Here is a 16330-nt window from a genome sequence, read left to right on the forward strand (position 1 = left end):
GTCTATTTTTTTTTTTTTAAAAAAAAACATTTTTCTTGGTTAGAACACACAATTATACAAGCATAAAAAAGCCCCCTGACAAAGTGGTTGTAATTATCAGCAAAACCAGTGAAGCCTCAGAGGGGTGGAATCAGTCTCACATTATCCATCGTGTTTTAAAATCAAGTGAATAAACCCACTTTTAACTATGCTAGAAGAGCTCACCATTTCTTGAACTTTCTTCCACTCTCCAATCATAATGGAAAGAAAGTCACATTCAAAATATCCATACTTACCGTAGTGACTTGCTAGGATGTGGCTTATGGGGAAACAGCTGAAAATATATGACCAAGTAACAGAAGAGGACAGATTGCTATGGAATTTGAAAATGCCCAGGCTGTCTCATCACTGCTGATGACTCCCTCCTTTGTTGTGCATTAGTCAATATTAATCACTTAGTAATGGAATATGATTTTCTATAATGAAAATTGCATTATAAAAAGTGTGATTATTTTGATCTTCTTCCTTAAAATTTGTTCTGTTATCATAAATTATTAAGATATAGCCAGCAAACAAAAATGTTATGACATAACTGAGATGTTATTCTCCTGCCCCATTAAATTTCTCTTTATTCTTCTCATCCCAACAAAATAAAACAACTTTGGAATTGCTGATATTATACAACGTGTTTCCAATGAAAAAGATGGCAGCATTTTTCTTGTACATAATAAGTGATATCAAAAGCATACAACAAAATAAATAGTTCAAAGCTTTGTTTAGAGAAGTCAGGTCAACATGTTTTAAAACAAAATAAATGCAGGATTTATTTTGGAGTTTGTGGTTTGTTTCGAGGACCTGCCATGGATACCAAAGGTCATAGATGCTTAGGTCCCATTATATACAATACTGTAATAAAATGGTGTCCTTTATGTAAAATGGCAAAATGAAGTTTTGCTTTATGTAAAAATAATATTTTCAAGCCACAGATGGATGAATTCATGGAAGCAGAATGCACTGATACAGAGAGCCAGCTGAATTTCTACAGCAATTTTGGGGATAGCTATTCAAGGCTAGGAGCTATATCATATTACGAAAGTAACATAAGATGCAACAAGATAGAAACATCTTTGTTTACATCTCTGCATGCCCTCAAAGTACATCATTCTGTTTCTGACATAAATGACTGTAAACATGTTCCTTTTGTTGTTTTGGAAGAATCCATTTGGCAAAAGGAATGCTTTTATGACCATCTCCCTCTGCAGGGAAAGTGGATATTACTACAACATCATGCTAGAAGATAAGCAGAAAGCCACTTCTATCTTGCTGCCTCTCGTCTTTCTTTTGCAATGTGATAAGGCTCTAGGTTTCATACTGAAGATGCACTTCTCTGTGTGTCCTTGGAAGAGACTGCCAAATAATCCTGATGATTTCTAATTGATTTCATCCAAATCTGCACATATGCATTGCTGTCTTAAATTATTTTAGCTAGTTTTAAACTTCCTTGTTTTAACTTATATTATTTTAATTGTTTTTAGTTTATTATTTTACTTTAAATTTTATTTAATTGATGTTATTGTACGCCTTCCAGAGAACCCATGATACATAATACCATGCAAATAACTCTTGACAATCCTAGAAATTACACAACATCATTTCCTGTTGTCAAGCTGAGAAGCACTGCAGAGGAAAACAGAGGTAGAGCCTGTACATACAGGCCAAAATAAAGCTGCTTTGGGTCACTTTGGAGGTATGCTGTTTAAATGATGCATGCGTAAGGCCAGAAGCTGTGCCAAAGCCATGCTCCAGTCCTAAGGACTGGAGTGCAGCTTTGGTGTAGCTTCTGGCCTCTTAAGATTGGTGTGTTATTTAAACAGCATACGTCCAAAGTGACCCAAAGCAGCTTTATTTTGGCCTGTCTGTACAGGCCCATATTTGGGTTTGCTGGGAGAATAGCTAGATGGAATTTGACTCCACCCCCATGCAATTACCTACTTCTGTTTTATATCCTTTATATTTGTGGCATTCTTAACTGATCCACAAAGGTCCCAAAATAAAGTTACTAAAAGGAAATTTTTGTAACTTCTTAAGCAGATGCCAAGACACTGGATCAGTTATAATTTATATTATAAAGGAATGTGATAACCTTAATTCTGGTGCAGGCTGGAGGGGAAGGTTTCTGACATATACGCTACACAAACCTACTGCACATCACACATCAGTAATATAAATTGTGGCCTAAAAGCAGTATCTTAAACTGAACAAAGCCTTGGGTGGCAATTAAACTTTATTAAAATTTCAGTTTATGCAGAATCTGAATTGTCAGCTGGAATTTTTTTAAAGACATTTCCTTTTAACTCCTAGTTTAAATAAAACCATTCACAAGGTAACTTTATAAATTCTCTTTTAACCTGCACCCTGCTCAAGGGCTATATCGCCCCACACATGCACACAACACAATTTGTAAAAGGAAAACAGTGGTGGAATGTGAGTGAGTGACAAATGAAACCTCTATGAAGTGTGTTTCTTAAATGAAAAAGTAATGAACTTTGAATGAATCTCACACCTTTCTGGAATGGTTACGGTCTTGTCTAGGAAAGTGACAGAATGGCATTTCATTTTCTCTTCTGGTACAAGGGGCACTGAAGACTTGAAAAGGAAGGGAAATAATGAGCTACAAAACTGATTTGTCCAACAGCTAAGTCAGAGAAAGATAGGTTATCTAGTGACACAAGAGCATAGTGACTGAACAACATTATATAGAAATTTTGTTACACAGAATCTGGCCAAAATTCTGCAGCCTGGAAAGATGCAATTTCCACCGCATATTTATTTTTTGAGATACCATAGAAGAAACAATAAAGACTGTATTGCACTGTTGCAGCATAACAATTTCTATAATTCAGGCTAAATGTCTGCAGGGTTGAATTCCCTCCTATCTCTTTCACATCTCTCACTGGTTCTTCCCCAGTCAAATCCCTTTGTGTCCAGCTTACCACTTCAAATGGAGCAATAAGCAGCACAGGAAGCCAGTGTGATAGGGCTAGCTTTAAAAGCACATCCTCAAAGCACTAGCTGAACCCCTTCCTATTACATACCTGAAGCTTGCTTTCCCAATTTTCCAAAGAAGCTACAACAAACTTGCCAGCTGATTGCCTTCCCCTTGAGAGAAAAACATAAAATAGGTGATGGAAAGGAGGTGAGGCTCAGTGACCTCAGCAGAGGAAGGAGTTTGGAAGGAGGCCTTTGCCTCCTGGCATTTTCTATCCTGCCAGATTTATCTTGGGGTAATATTGGCGGGATACAGACGGGCAAAAAGGGGTGTATTCATGACGTCATGAAGGTAGAGCCTTCAGACGGCCCTTACCTGAATGCCGTCATGAACACGCCGCCCGCACGCCCCAAGCGGGAAGAGGCGGCATTAAAAAGGTGCTGCTTTTCTCCGCTTCTTTTTGATTTGCGGCGTACGTGCGCAGCTCCGTCTGTAAGCTGCTGCACCGGTACGTCAGAATTGCTACGCCGCAAATATAAGTTGCCCGTTTAAAAGCTCCGTGTCAGCTGCGTCGCATATTGGGTCGGGGTCCGGGACATGCGTGGTTTGCAGTCGGTCTTTAATTGCAGCGTCCGCTGCCATGCAGCTGTGGAAGCTGCGGCACAGCTGCGGCGCATTTTAAGGCTTGTAACCCTAACCCTAGAGCTCCATGTGCGCATGCGTTGCTGGAATCGCGGGAAGTTGTAAGTTTTGCCGGCGGATGTTTTGGTTGTAGAAAATGATAAGGGAAAGTTTGGAATTTAAAGTGACCCCCTACACACATTCCTGCGCCATTTTCACCTGGGAACGGGCACAGTTCGGCTGCTCCTGGCACAGCTGTGCGGCGGCTCCCCTTTGGCACCAGGCAGGATGGCACAGCCATCCACCAGCACCCCGAAAAAAGGCAGGGGGACGTCTTGGTCTCATGCGGAGACGGCTGACCTTATAGCTATATGGTCCCAGCCAAACATTCTGCAAAAATTGGAGCAGTCCTACCTGAATGCTGACACATATTGAGAAGTGGAAGAAGCCATGAGAGCTGCTGCACCGGTACACCAGAATTGCTACGCCGCTAATTTAAGTTGCCCATTTAAAAGCTCCGTGTCTGCTGCGTCGCATAATGAGTTGGGGTCTTGGAACATGCGCAGTTTGCAGTCAGGCTTTAATTGCAGCGTCCGCTGCCATGCAGGTGTGGAAGCTGCAGCACAGCTGCAGCGCATTTTAAGACTCGTAACCCTAACCCTAACCCTAACCCTAACCCTAGAGCAACATGTACGCATGCACTGCTTGGAAAGTTTGGACTTTAAAGTGCACCCCTACACACATTCCTGTGCCATTTTCACCTAACAATAAAAAACACCTAAAACTGTAAATATTTACATATGTACAAGGGAGGTGATGGGGGATGGCAGGGGGACAGCTGTGGCAGCAGAGACAGCTGTAGCTGTGCATTGCAGATTCAGCAGGAGCGCGGGGACCAAAGGAGAGGAGGCATCTATGATGCTGGTGACACTGGCAAAGTGCAAGCGGACAAGGATGCCAACACCAGCTGATCACCAGCTTGCAGGAGGCCACCTTTGTTCTTGGGCAGGGCGGGGAAAAAAGTTTTAAAGGGGCTTGGGCGCTTTAAATGTGCCCATAGGCTTTCTGCCACCGCTGCTTAGCGCTGCAGCTGTGCAGCTGCGCATCCGCCAGCCGGCAAAGGGAAAAAAAAAGCCGCGGTTTGGGCCGCCTGTGCGGAAGCTGCCCCTTTCTTTGCGGCGTCCTCCGAGGCGGCGGTATAGAAGCGGACCCAGGTGAGGCGTCTTCACTGCCCCCCATGTGGAAGCCCCAACACCTGAAGCACGCCCCCGGGGCGGGTGGTCTGGAGGCTCCGTATTCAGCAGAATACACCTCCAAGACGTCTTCTCCTGCCCGTCTGTATCCCGCCATTATCATCTCAGTTCCTTGTGCTTGCTATAAAAAGTGGCGTGCAAATGCTCAAGCTTATCTGGGAAACCAAAGCCTGAGATATTAATAATAATAATTTATTTCTATACCGCTGTTCCAAAGATCACAGCGGTGTACAACAAGGATAAAAACAGATAAAAACATCACAACCCCACACCCCAACAGTATTACAAGAATAGCAATAAAAACAGTTACAAACAACAACATCCATACAAGTGGCTGTGTAGAATGGAATACAGCAAAACATTGTGAAGGGAAGAGCATAACAACAAGGCTCATGGGGGGAAAGCCTGGCGGAATAAGTAAGTCTTCAGATTCTTCTTGAAGACATCAAGGGAGGTGGAAGTACAGAGCTCATTGGGGATGGAGTTCCAGAGCTGTGGGGCTGCAACAGAAAAGGCCCTCCGAGATGAAACATGTCTAGCATCTTGAACTCTTAAAAGATGTCTCTCACCTGATCTGAGAGTGTGAGGCGGATTGTATGGTGATTAGGCAAGGCATTCTGGGATGGGATAGCAAGTGAAAACACAGCCTTGAATTAGCCATAATGTTAACCCCTCTATACATGAACATTTCACAAAGAATCATAGAGTTGGAAGGACCCCTATGGACCACGAGGTCCAATCCTCTGCTCAGTGCAGGATCTCCAGCAGTTAGCTGCCCAGCCTCATCCAGAGAAGAAGACTCCATCACTTCACTAGGCAATTGGTTCTATTGTTGAATTGCTCTCACTGTCAACAATTTCCTTCTAATGTTCAATTGAAAACTACCCTCCAGTAACTTAAAAACGTTAAACCTAGTTCCGCCCTCTGAAGCAGCAGAGAACAAGCCTGTACTCTCCTCATAAAGATCTAGTTCTCAAAAAATAAATATATATTGCCCTCCCCTTTCCTCCAATATCATATTGAATTATGTGAACTTCTTTTTCAACATTTTGAAGGGCTGCTCCAGGAAATACAGAGTTATTGTGTTATTGCAGGATGTGGTTACTCAGTGTTTTCACTACAATCAATGTCCAAGAGACCTTAGGTTAAACTTAAGGAACAAGCCTTATATCTGAACTCCTGTGAAAAAGTTCACTGGAGTTGTCTATGCCCTCTGCCTTGCAGAGTTTTGTAAATAACTTTAATATTACTGGGTGAATGTCATTCTCATGTATCAGTAGCATCCAAAGGCAATACTTCACAAAAGGTGAATAGAGGATTTTTAGATCACTGTGGCCATGTTTCTGAGAACTGGAGAAACAAACAAACCTGAGAACCTACCCTTTGGATCTGGATTCCATTTTCTTTCTTCTTTTTTGTAAGGGCTTATGGGGGAGGGCATCAATTCTAACTCTTATTATTAAATTTAACTTTTGGGGTCTTTTTTCATAGTGTAAACCAGTACTGATAAAACAAACAAACAAACAAACAAACACTGTTAAGTTCACCATGTCTTTTAATGAAAATAACCAAAAAGCACAAGGATATCATTAGCTTGGAATTTTGTAAAATCACTCATCATAAAAAAAAAAAAAAAATACAACTCGACACACAGATCCTAAGCAGTTCACTGGTTAGGTTATTGCAAAAACCTCTCTATCTATACCCTGACAGCTGCCTGCTAGTGACAAATGTGTCACATCCTGATTCACTTCAGCAGAAGACACTGCAAATATTACATTGTGTGCAGAATAATATATGAGAAGCCTTGTGGTGTAGTGGGCACAGTTGTGGATCCTAGTCTTGTGTATCTTAAAACCCTCACCAAATGCACTTGCTACTTGCTATTGCTATTAACCACCCTAATTTTCTAAAGCTGGTACAATTTTCAGGCAATTTTTGCACACAAGCCAAGCAGAAAGCTTCCCAAACATGAGGAAAAAATGCAAAGTTGATTATATCTCAGCCCCTAGAAGCACCCCTAATTTACTCCTATGTTGTTGTTGTTGTTGCTGTTGTTGTCGTTGTTGTGTGCCTTCAAGACATTTCTGATTTATGACAAACCTAAGGCATTTTCCTGGCAAGATTTGTTCACAGGAGGTTTGCCATTGCTTTCCCCTGAGGCTGAGAGCATTTGACTTGCCCATGGTCACCTAGGAGGTTTCATGGCCCAGCTGGAATTTGAACCATGACCTCCAGAGTAACAGTCCAGAATTCCAACCACTACACCACCTATACTAGCCTGAAATGCCTCCATTTTCCCTAAAGTCAATCTGAAACAGTGACAGGAAGCATCTGGGCAGGTGAGCCTGTTCTCTCCTCCAAGGTGGGTGGGTCAAAGAGGTCTCTTGAGAAGGAGTATGTCTCGTATGTGGATGCTCTTAATTCTTCACAGGTCTAAGTATGATCAGTTGGGAAAGGGATCCACCATCAAACTTCATGGGGTTTATGGCTGCCGGCACTGCCCTGTTCAGCTTTATGCAGGTATCTGGCATCTTGCCACCTACCCAAAGGGCCCCTATTCATCCAACTGGAGTCAGTACTTCATCAGGCCTTGCAGCAAGCTGGGCTGCCAGCGGAGTACTTTGGAGGACACTCATTTCATGTAAGGTCAGCCTGCCCATTGACTCCATAATAAGAATGGGCAGGCCAACCTTATGGGGAATGAGTGTCCTCCAAAGTACTCCACTGGCAGCCCAGCTCACTGCAAGGCCTGATGAAATACCAACACCAGTTGGATGAACAGACGGCCTTCGGATAGTTGGCAGGATGCCAGATACCTGTGCAGGTAGAAGTATGGGCTATTCACCTGCTATGTTTATCCAGGTTTGGACTTCTGCTCAGTGCAGCCGTGAAAACGGTTGGGTTGGGTTCCTTTGCTGGAAGGCAGTGCAGCTTTCAGGGGATTTAAGGAAGGTGGGCCCCCTGCTGAGGGGGGCTTTCATGGTGGCAGCTTAGGTAATGGATCTGGTGGGCATGACTTCCTGTGCTGTGGAGCACTGGATCAGGAGTCCTTTGGGGAGCCGGGGGTGTTGTTGTTGAGCGTTGAGGTGTTGCCATTGCAGGGGCAACTCCTGTTCAGCATCCCCCGGTGACAAGCAGTGGAGATGCTAATGTGCGATCAGTTGGTTACCCCTTCTGTTGTCCCAAGGCCTGGCCATGACCGGGCAACTTGGTTCATCAATCAACAAGTGGATTGGTTGATGTCTGACCCAGACCTCATGCATTTGGGCCAACCCTGCCTGTCAGCTGTACTCAATAAAGTTGTGGCCTTTTTCCTTCCAATTGTGTGTCCCAGTGTTAATTCTTTCAACACCTTCCCTCCCTCAGCAAAAGATCTTTCTCTGGCTATCTCGCTTTCATTCTTCTCACTGCTACCATGGCTGCATCCTCCTCCCCTCCTTTCTTCTGCCAATCAAAATTTCCCCTTTCTTCTTCTTTCTTCCTTCTGCCACCTCTCTTTTGTTTCTTCTCTGCCTTCTTGCTCTTGTTTCTCCTAACCTACATTTCTCCCTCCTTCATGACTTCCTGCCTTTTTTACTGCATCCACACTGTAGAATGAATGCTGCTTGATACTGCTTTAACTGCCATGGCTCCATCCTATGGAATCCTGCAATTTGTCATTTGTTGGGGTACCAGAGCTCTCTGACAAAGAAGGCTAAATATCTTACTAAACCACAAACCTCAGAATTCCACAGATGTGAGCCATGACAATTAAGGAGGTATCAAACTGCATTATTTTTGTAGTGTAGATGCAGCCCCTGTTGCCAAACCTCCTCCCCAGTTCACACCAGACTCCCTTTGCAGGCTGGGTACTAGGGACAAAAGGAACAGCCTCAATCATTTTTTTGATTAATCATGGATTTAAAAAACATACTGCTTATCTCAGGAATATATTCTGCATACAAGGTGTGCTTCATGTGAATTCTACAATGCAAAGTCCTGTGCATTAACTAACCCTTGAAAATGTAATTCACCCATCTGATTACCTCCCCTAATCTAGCTCTTCCTTCAGCTTTTCTGAAGTAGACATCAAAATCTAGGATATTCTTAGAATATTGGCTGAAGCTTCATGACAAATAGCACCTTAGAGCATGGGAGGCAGCTGGATATGTTATGATTCCTGGGAGAGACCAAAAACCAATTAAATTAAGCTAGTTGTGATTATGATTCCAATGTAAGTACACTTGTAAAGTTTTAGTTGCTTTTATAGTTATTGGGGTGTGGCCTGGCTACATAGTAGAGGAGGAATGTTAAATGGTTCAACAGCTGGCTTGTGCTGCACCTGGATTTGTAGTTTGGTGGGGGATTCAGCCTGGTCTATGAAAGAGCTCTGGTGCCTGACTAAACTACAGATCACAGGCCCAGTCCAGACAGGCCAAATGCACCGTGCTGGCGGCGTACTAGGGTTAAGGGACCACGCGGCAACCACACGGTCCCTAACCCTAGTACAGCACGGTGGCGTAACAATGGCAGCGCCCTGTGTATACAGGTCCGCATGTCACACCGCACCAGTTACATCACGAGTGTACCATTGGCGCACTCGAGCATAACTGACAAGGCACAAAAAGAACCCACTTTTCACAAGTTCTTTTTTCTCCACAGAGATGGCATGTGGTTTGTTGGCTGCAGCTTCCCTGTGGGAAAGAAAAGACACCAGCAGGCCTCCCTTTTTGGGAGGTCTGTACCGGGCCACAGAATACCCCAGGATAGTGTCACAGCAGTTACAGTGGTTGAATTCTGTGGTGTAGATATACCCTAAAAATAATTGCATGCTTTTAAATTTTCAGTGTATAGAATTACTTTATGGAATTTGACAGTAATGGTAACTAACGTCTTTCTTGGGCGTTCATTCTTCAACAAACCCATTGGGTGAAGGATAGTGGCCCCACTGGGTGGAGGATTCCAAAAGCTGTAGCAGCAACTTCCAAGCTCTTTAACTGTTTTTCAAAATAGCATCTGAAACTTTGAATAAGATTTAAATTTGGTTTAGAAAAGTAGACTCTTATTGACGCTGTAAGCAATCTAAAATCTTGGAATGTAGAGGGTGATGGTTATGACTGGAGATGGTGTGACACAAAATCAAACCCTCTTCCTTTTTAGGAGTATGCTCTATGGGCTTCCACCAGGGACCAGGTTAGGCCCAGAGGAGAAACAGGATGATGGGCCTTTGGTCTTATCTAGCAGGATATATTCAAACTGGGAGCCTCGGACAGCAGTTGTTTGGGGCTAAGGGTTATGGCATAATTTGTCTCTAGTGGCAAAGTAAATGCTTTGAATGTCCAATGTCCTGTACATTCCAGACTGTTTCCATCTGTCTGAAAGGTATGGCACTCCAGAGACTATAATCACAGGTTTCAGCCCAAACTACTGCCATCCTATCAGCATTTGTAATCCTTGTAATCTCTACTCTAAAAAGATCTCTTTCACAGAACTGCTGCTGACAATCTATGCTATACTCAACTAGATGGAGCAATATTCTGACTTGGTATGACTGTTTGCCTAGGAGGGGTGCCACCACAATAAACACAACACCAAAGTTGGAGGAATGGCCACAACTTTATTAACTCAACATTAAAACAGTGTAGGGTTGGCCCAAAGCATGAGGTCATGATCTGTAAAATCGAACAACACCCCGGTTGATCGATGACCGCAATTTCAGGATGACCTATGGGCTAGGGAACGCATTCTCGCAGCTATGTGAAGTTCTGATTGCCTCTTATCCCTTAAGCCCCTAGTCACCGGGTAACGTAATAACATAATGGCCCCCACAATGGCCATAACGTATGCCCTCAATATACCCGCGTCCAAAGGACTCCCTCTCCAGTGCTCCATAGCCCTGGAAACCACTCTTAGCAGATCATGGCCTATGCTGCCACCCCTCAGTTGTGACAAAAAAATCACACCAACCCTAAGGAGGGAGGGTGGGGAGCTGAGCAAAAATGGCCCCGAACGCCGGGCAACAAGGCCTTATATAGGCCACTGCAAAGAGGGAGGGGCTGGGAGCACACTCCTTCCCTCCAGGGCAGCCGACCAATCAGCTCTCTGGAGGACTGGAAACCAGGACAATAGAGAGGTCCTCCAAGCCTCCTAGAGCGGCCAAAACAGGAAGTTCCTCCCCGGCCCCTCAGCCAGCCAATCAGATGAATTTTTGGCCCCAGCAAAGCATGCTGGGCTTACTAATGCCACCAGCAAAGCATGCTGAGGTGTACCAAGCCCAGCAGGGCCTCCTCGGTCAGCGCGACCTCCTGGCAGCAATGCAGCTCGTCGGGGGAGTCCGCTGGCTGTTCTTTCTTGCCATTTAAAATGGCACAAGGCCATTTTTGTTTGTAATGGAAATGCATTCCATTTCCCATAGGTATGAACCAATGGTAACCACCAGCAGACGCACAGCAAAGAAAGATCAGTGAGCACATTGGACACTCTGCCTGGATAGGTAATAGCTTGATCACTGAAATGTGAGCTTCAGAACATTCTTATTCTCAAAGAGAAAACAGACCAAGCCAAAATAATTGAAGCTCATCAATGCCAAGTAAACTTAAATCATCTACATCTGTCTAAAAAAAATTGACACTTAGATTATAATCACAGGTTCCAGCCAAAATTACAACCATTCAATTAGCTGTCTTTCAAGCCTAATACATGGGCCCTTCTATAAAAGCTTTCCAAGATGATGTAATAAAAATAACTAGAATTATGAATCATAAAAGTAAAACTCAAGCTAATCCCTTGACATGAATGTCTAGTCAAAACTGACTGTAGGGGACACAGCTCGTCTCCATTACTAAACCAAAGGGCCAGCATTGTCCAAAGATGACTCCAGTGGTTATCTGGCCAGCATGACTGCACTGAATGCTCTTACCTTCCCACCAAAGTGGTCCCTATTTATCTACTGGCATTCATTGGAAGATCAGGCTAAATATCTGATAAAACTATAAACCGCAGAATTCCATAGGGACTTAAAGCAGTGTCAAACTCCATTATTCCTACAACGTAGATGCACAACTAGTTTTCTGTGAGGAGGCATTGCATTTGTCACTTTCTTTAGATGGATAATTGGATTCTCTGTACAATAACTTCCTTTCTGGGCTGATGGAGTAGGCTAGAAGGCTACACAACAAGTGCAAAACTAGGAAGGGAAATTCTTATACTAGTGGTAGATCCCTTTAGAAAGGGGTTTTGGAAAAGCAGTCCATGAACAGCTTGTGAACCCCTAAGCCTACTTTGGGGGACAAACAGCTCCAAGCACCCCCCCAAAGGATTTTAATATTTTTGTTCCCTAAACATGGGGCCATTTTAACCTTATTTTGGATCCTCCTGGTCTGTTTTTTTAAAAATGACATCTTAAAAAAACTTTTGCAAGATGTAAACTGGAAATTGTGGTTAAGTTTCTCTTTATAAAAATAGTGAGGTAGGCAGCTGACAAACATGGCAAAATTGTCTTAATTCCATCTGCAGGACACTGATCAGTGATGGGGGTGCAGTGGGACTGTGGTCATCTAAGGTCCCCAGGGGACCACTGTGTTCTTCCAGCGCCTAGCTGGAGTTTGTGAAGATTACTACCTATTAATGGACTTCCAGTCCTCAGAATGAGCTATACACTCAACAGGGAGCAATATAATGAAGCCATGCAGAAATGAACTAGCAGCTCCCTTAACATCCTAATTGTCCAAGATCTATTGGTTGTGGAAGCAGCAGTTGAGCCTGGAGAATAAAAACATGTATGGGATATTGCAGAGTATATCTCCCCAAGCAGATGTTCTACCCTTTGCTTTGGTGAGCAGGTATCAGAATTCTGTGCAACAGAGGCTCATATCCAAAGATCCTGTTGTGAAATGAGGATAAAAATTAAGACTTATTTGTTGACACTGAACAGGGTCTTGTCTCAGAACATGGTGGAGGTCATGCCATACTCTATGGGGGTCTAGTATACATGTTGTTATATAACATGCAGTTAACTTGTCTTTTTCAAATGACAAACCCCAAAATTTCCTAAGCAAAATTTAACCACTGATGAGTTTAGGAATATTTCTAACTGCTACATATTAAATTAATAGCCATTTACCCTTTCCTAATTCTGAGTACCATCAGTGTCTTTGATTGTGACCAACTTTGACATGTCCCATATTTTTCCTCTTTCCCACAGTCATACACTTTACATTTTAGGTATGAGAAACGTGAAAGCAAAACATATAATATATACTGTATATTAAACCAAACTAAAGCAAGAAAAAAGCTTGGGTACTCATTTTCGTGACCTCGGAGGGATGCCAGAATGAGACAACCCTGAGCACCTGGCTGGTACTGAACTCACAACCATGTGGCTTGTGAGTGAGTAGCTGCAGTACAGGCATTAACCACTGAGCCACTAGAGTGTCTCTTTATTATGTTATTTTTGAAATGTGGTTTTGTTAACACACTTTTACTCCAAAAGTAACTTGTTACAGATGACTTCTATTTGTAACTTTATTTACTCTGATGAAGTTGTAGCAGTTGGGGAAGAGCCTCAAACTTCATCACAACTGATTGGACCAATGACTGAATGCTATCAACACTGATGGCCCTTTCATACTATGTGATTACAGCACCTTGACTATCTTGTCTACATCCTATGAAATCCTGGAACATGCAGTTTGAGGAGGCACTAGAGCACTCTGATAATTCTAAATATTCTGCCTTTCTCCCAATACAGAGCTCAAGGCAGCTAGCAACAAAATACTCATCCCTCAATTGCAGATCCCATGAGTCTGTACAGTGGAGCCATGGCAGTTAAAATGGAATCCTATCACTAGAACTGTGTAGTTTGAAATGGCCCAGGATCATACAGTACATACAGTACATGATCTAGCCCAGTTCCCTATTCAATGCAGGAAACTGAGAGCTGGAACATTCCCAGGAGATATCTGTCCATTCTTTCCTTGCAAAAGAAGAATCCATGATACTTTTGGCAATTGGCTCCATTGTACTTATTAAAAAGGTACTACTTCTAATATTCAGCTGAAATCTACCTTCCTTGAAGACTTCAAACATTTACTCAAGTCACCACCAATGACAGTGATATAGCAGTTGTATAACAAGATGAATTCAAAGTCAGATCCCAGATATTGGTTAAGGAAAGAGCAAACTTATTGATATAACAGTGATGATTTCTAGATATTTTTAAATACTACCTTTTAAGGGCATTTGAGCAGACTTCCTCTTATTAATCCTAAAAGTTCTTCTCAAACAAGTAACAGAAAGTATTAAAAAATAATAATAGCATCATGGTGATTTGAAGAGCTGTGCGATAGCAACTGTCCAGTGTGTATTTCCTAGACAAATACAATTGTGGCACCTTATGAGCCTGATGTGATAAAGTCCTAAGAGAGCAGTTTTGGGAGGAAATTATTGAGAACAGAGAAGTGAAACCCAAAGATAGTTGAGGCTTCTCAATTCCATATATTTCCAATCCAGAGGACAGAAAGAAACCTGCCAATATTCTCCTTTTCACAGTAGCATTAAAGAAAAGGTCCTGTCTGACATAGACTGAAGCCAGGCTTGTCTATATTTATGATTTATACTATGGTCTGTGGCTACCAAAATACCATAAGCCTGCAGAATCTTGTGTTATCTGACCCTTCACAGCAGGTAATAGAAATCAAATTTCCCTTAGCAAACGTTTGCAGGAGTCTACAGTCAAACTGAGATAACGCCGAACTTTAACGCGACTTGGCATGGCATGAATAATTTAATGTGATGAGCTGGCTAAAATGAAGAGAAAGGGAAGCCATGCTGGTCCTGATTGGATTGCCACTTTTGATCTGTTTTCTCTGCTCCCTTTGACCTGAAGCAGGACAAGGTGAATGGCTGAGCAAGGGAGCCTACAGCATTTAGCAATTGGCTCATACAAAAACATCAAGATCAAGTGAATTATTTATTAGTGATTCAGCATATCTCTGCTGCTTGCAAGGAGAGAAAAAAATGACCAAGGCTCTTGTTTATTGTGTAGCATCTAAGAAACAAATCAGATTAATTTGTTTTTAAAGGAAAAGAAGTACAATCTCACCACCACCACCATCATTAGATGAAGCCTGTAAACAGTGGCTCTAAATGAATATCTACTACCAAGTGCCTTGAAGATATTTTAAAATACAACATCATTTTGCAGTTAATCTAAACTGCATTGTATTGCAGTTAACAAAACATAATATATAGCTGAACTTGCACTTTTTGAATTCCTACATATATCTCCTGGGGAAAAATGGATGCAAGATAGGAATACTTTTTTAAAAGAAGAAGAAGAAGAAGAAGAAGAAGAAGAAGAAGAAGAAGAAGAAGAAGAAGAAGAAGAAGAAGAAGAAGAAGAAGAGTGGGCTGGATCCAAGGTCAGGAAGACCAGAACTCTGCAAACAAGATGATCCCATATGCAGAATGAATTTTTCATTGACTGTTCTCCCTGCAGCTGCTTATATCCCTCAGACACCATTTGTTGGGGGGGGGGGGGAATGTGTGAGGTGCCATTGATGGATGCAGAGAAAAGGTGGAATGTACAGTACAAAACATGTGCCTTTGTCCTCTTCTTCTAGTTAGGATCTTCCACTGGACTGTAGTTCCTCCTAAGGAGCTTATCACATGGGAGGCAAAGTGCCCAAATCTCATGGATAAACGGGATTTCAATCCCTGGAAAATCCCACAAGAGCAGGACTTTTCAGACATGTTGTGCAAATTAAGAATTAATATGACATTAACCCATACAAAAAGTGGTAAAATTGTGCTGCATTTTAACTTCGGGATTTTTTTGAAGTTAAAAAGTGGCATGATTTTGCTGCTTTTTGCATGGGTTAATGTGGCATTAATGCTTAATTCGGATGACATTGAAAACAATCCCTCTCTTGAGTCATTTTCCCAGGTTTAAACCCTGTTTATGCATGGGATTTGGGCGCTTCCCTCCCATGTGATAAATTCCTACCAACAAGAGTTCTTTTGTTCACAAAAGAGCAAGTTTGGATCTGTTCCAGAGTAGATACTTTTTTCCTTGACTTACCACTTTTTGTATGGGTTCATGTCAACCTCTCATTTTCTCCCAGGAGTTCAGAGTACTTTTTCAGAATACTGAAAAATCAAGAATCAGCTAACATTAAAAGCAAGCCCCAAACTTAAATTAGAACTAGATAGACCTATTCCTAGTCCATGTCTTTTTTTACATATCCCAAATTCTACATTGTTGTTGTTTGGTGTCTTCAAGATGCTCCAGACTTATGGTGACCCTTGTTTACGAAGCTATCATGGGGTTTTCTAGGCAAGATTTGTTTAGAACAATAGCAGTAGTAAGTACATTTCTATATTGATTATCAGTGCAGTTAAGTACTCCCTAAGCAGTTTACAATGTGTAAGCCAATTGGCTCCAACAAGCTGGATACTCATTTTAGCAACCTACAGAAGGATGCAATGCTGAGTGAACCCTGGAGCC

The sequence above is a fragment of the Sceloporus occidentalis genome, unplaced genomic scaffold, assembly GCF_023333645.1.
Source record: "Sceloporus occidentalis isolate IW3139 unplaced genomic scaffold, rSceOcc1.0.p SCAF_2, whole genome shotgun sequence".
In the NCBI taxonomy this organism is placed as follows: domain Eukaryota; kingdom Metazoa; phylum Chordata; class Lepidosauria; order Squamata; family Phrynosomatidae; genus Sceloporus; species Sceloporus occidentalis.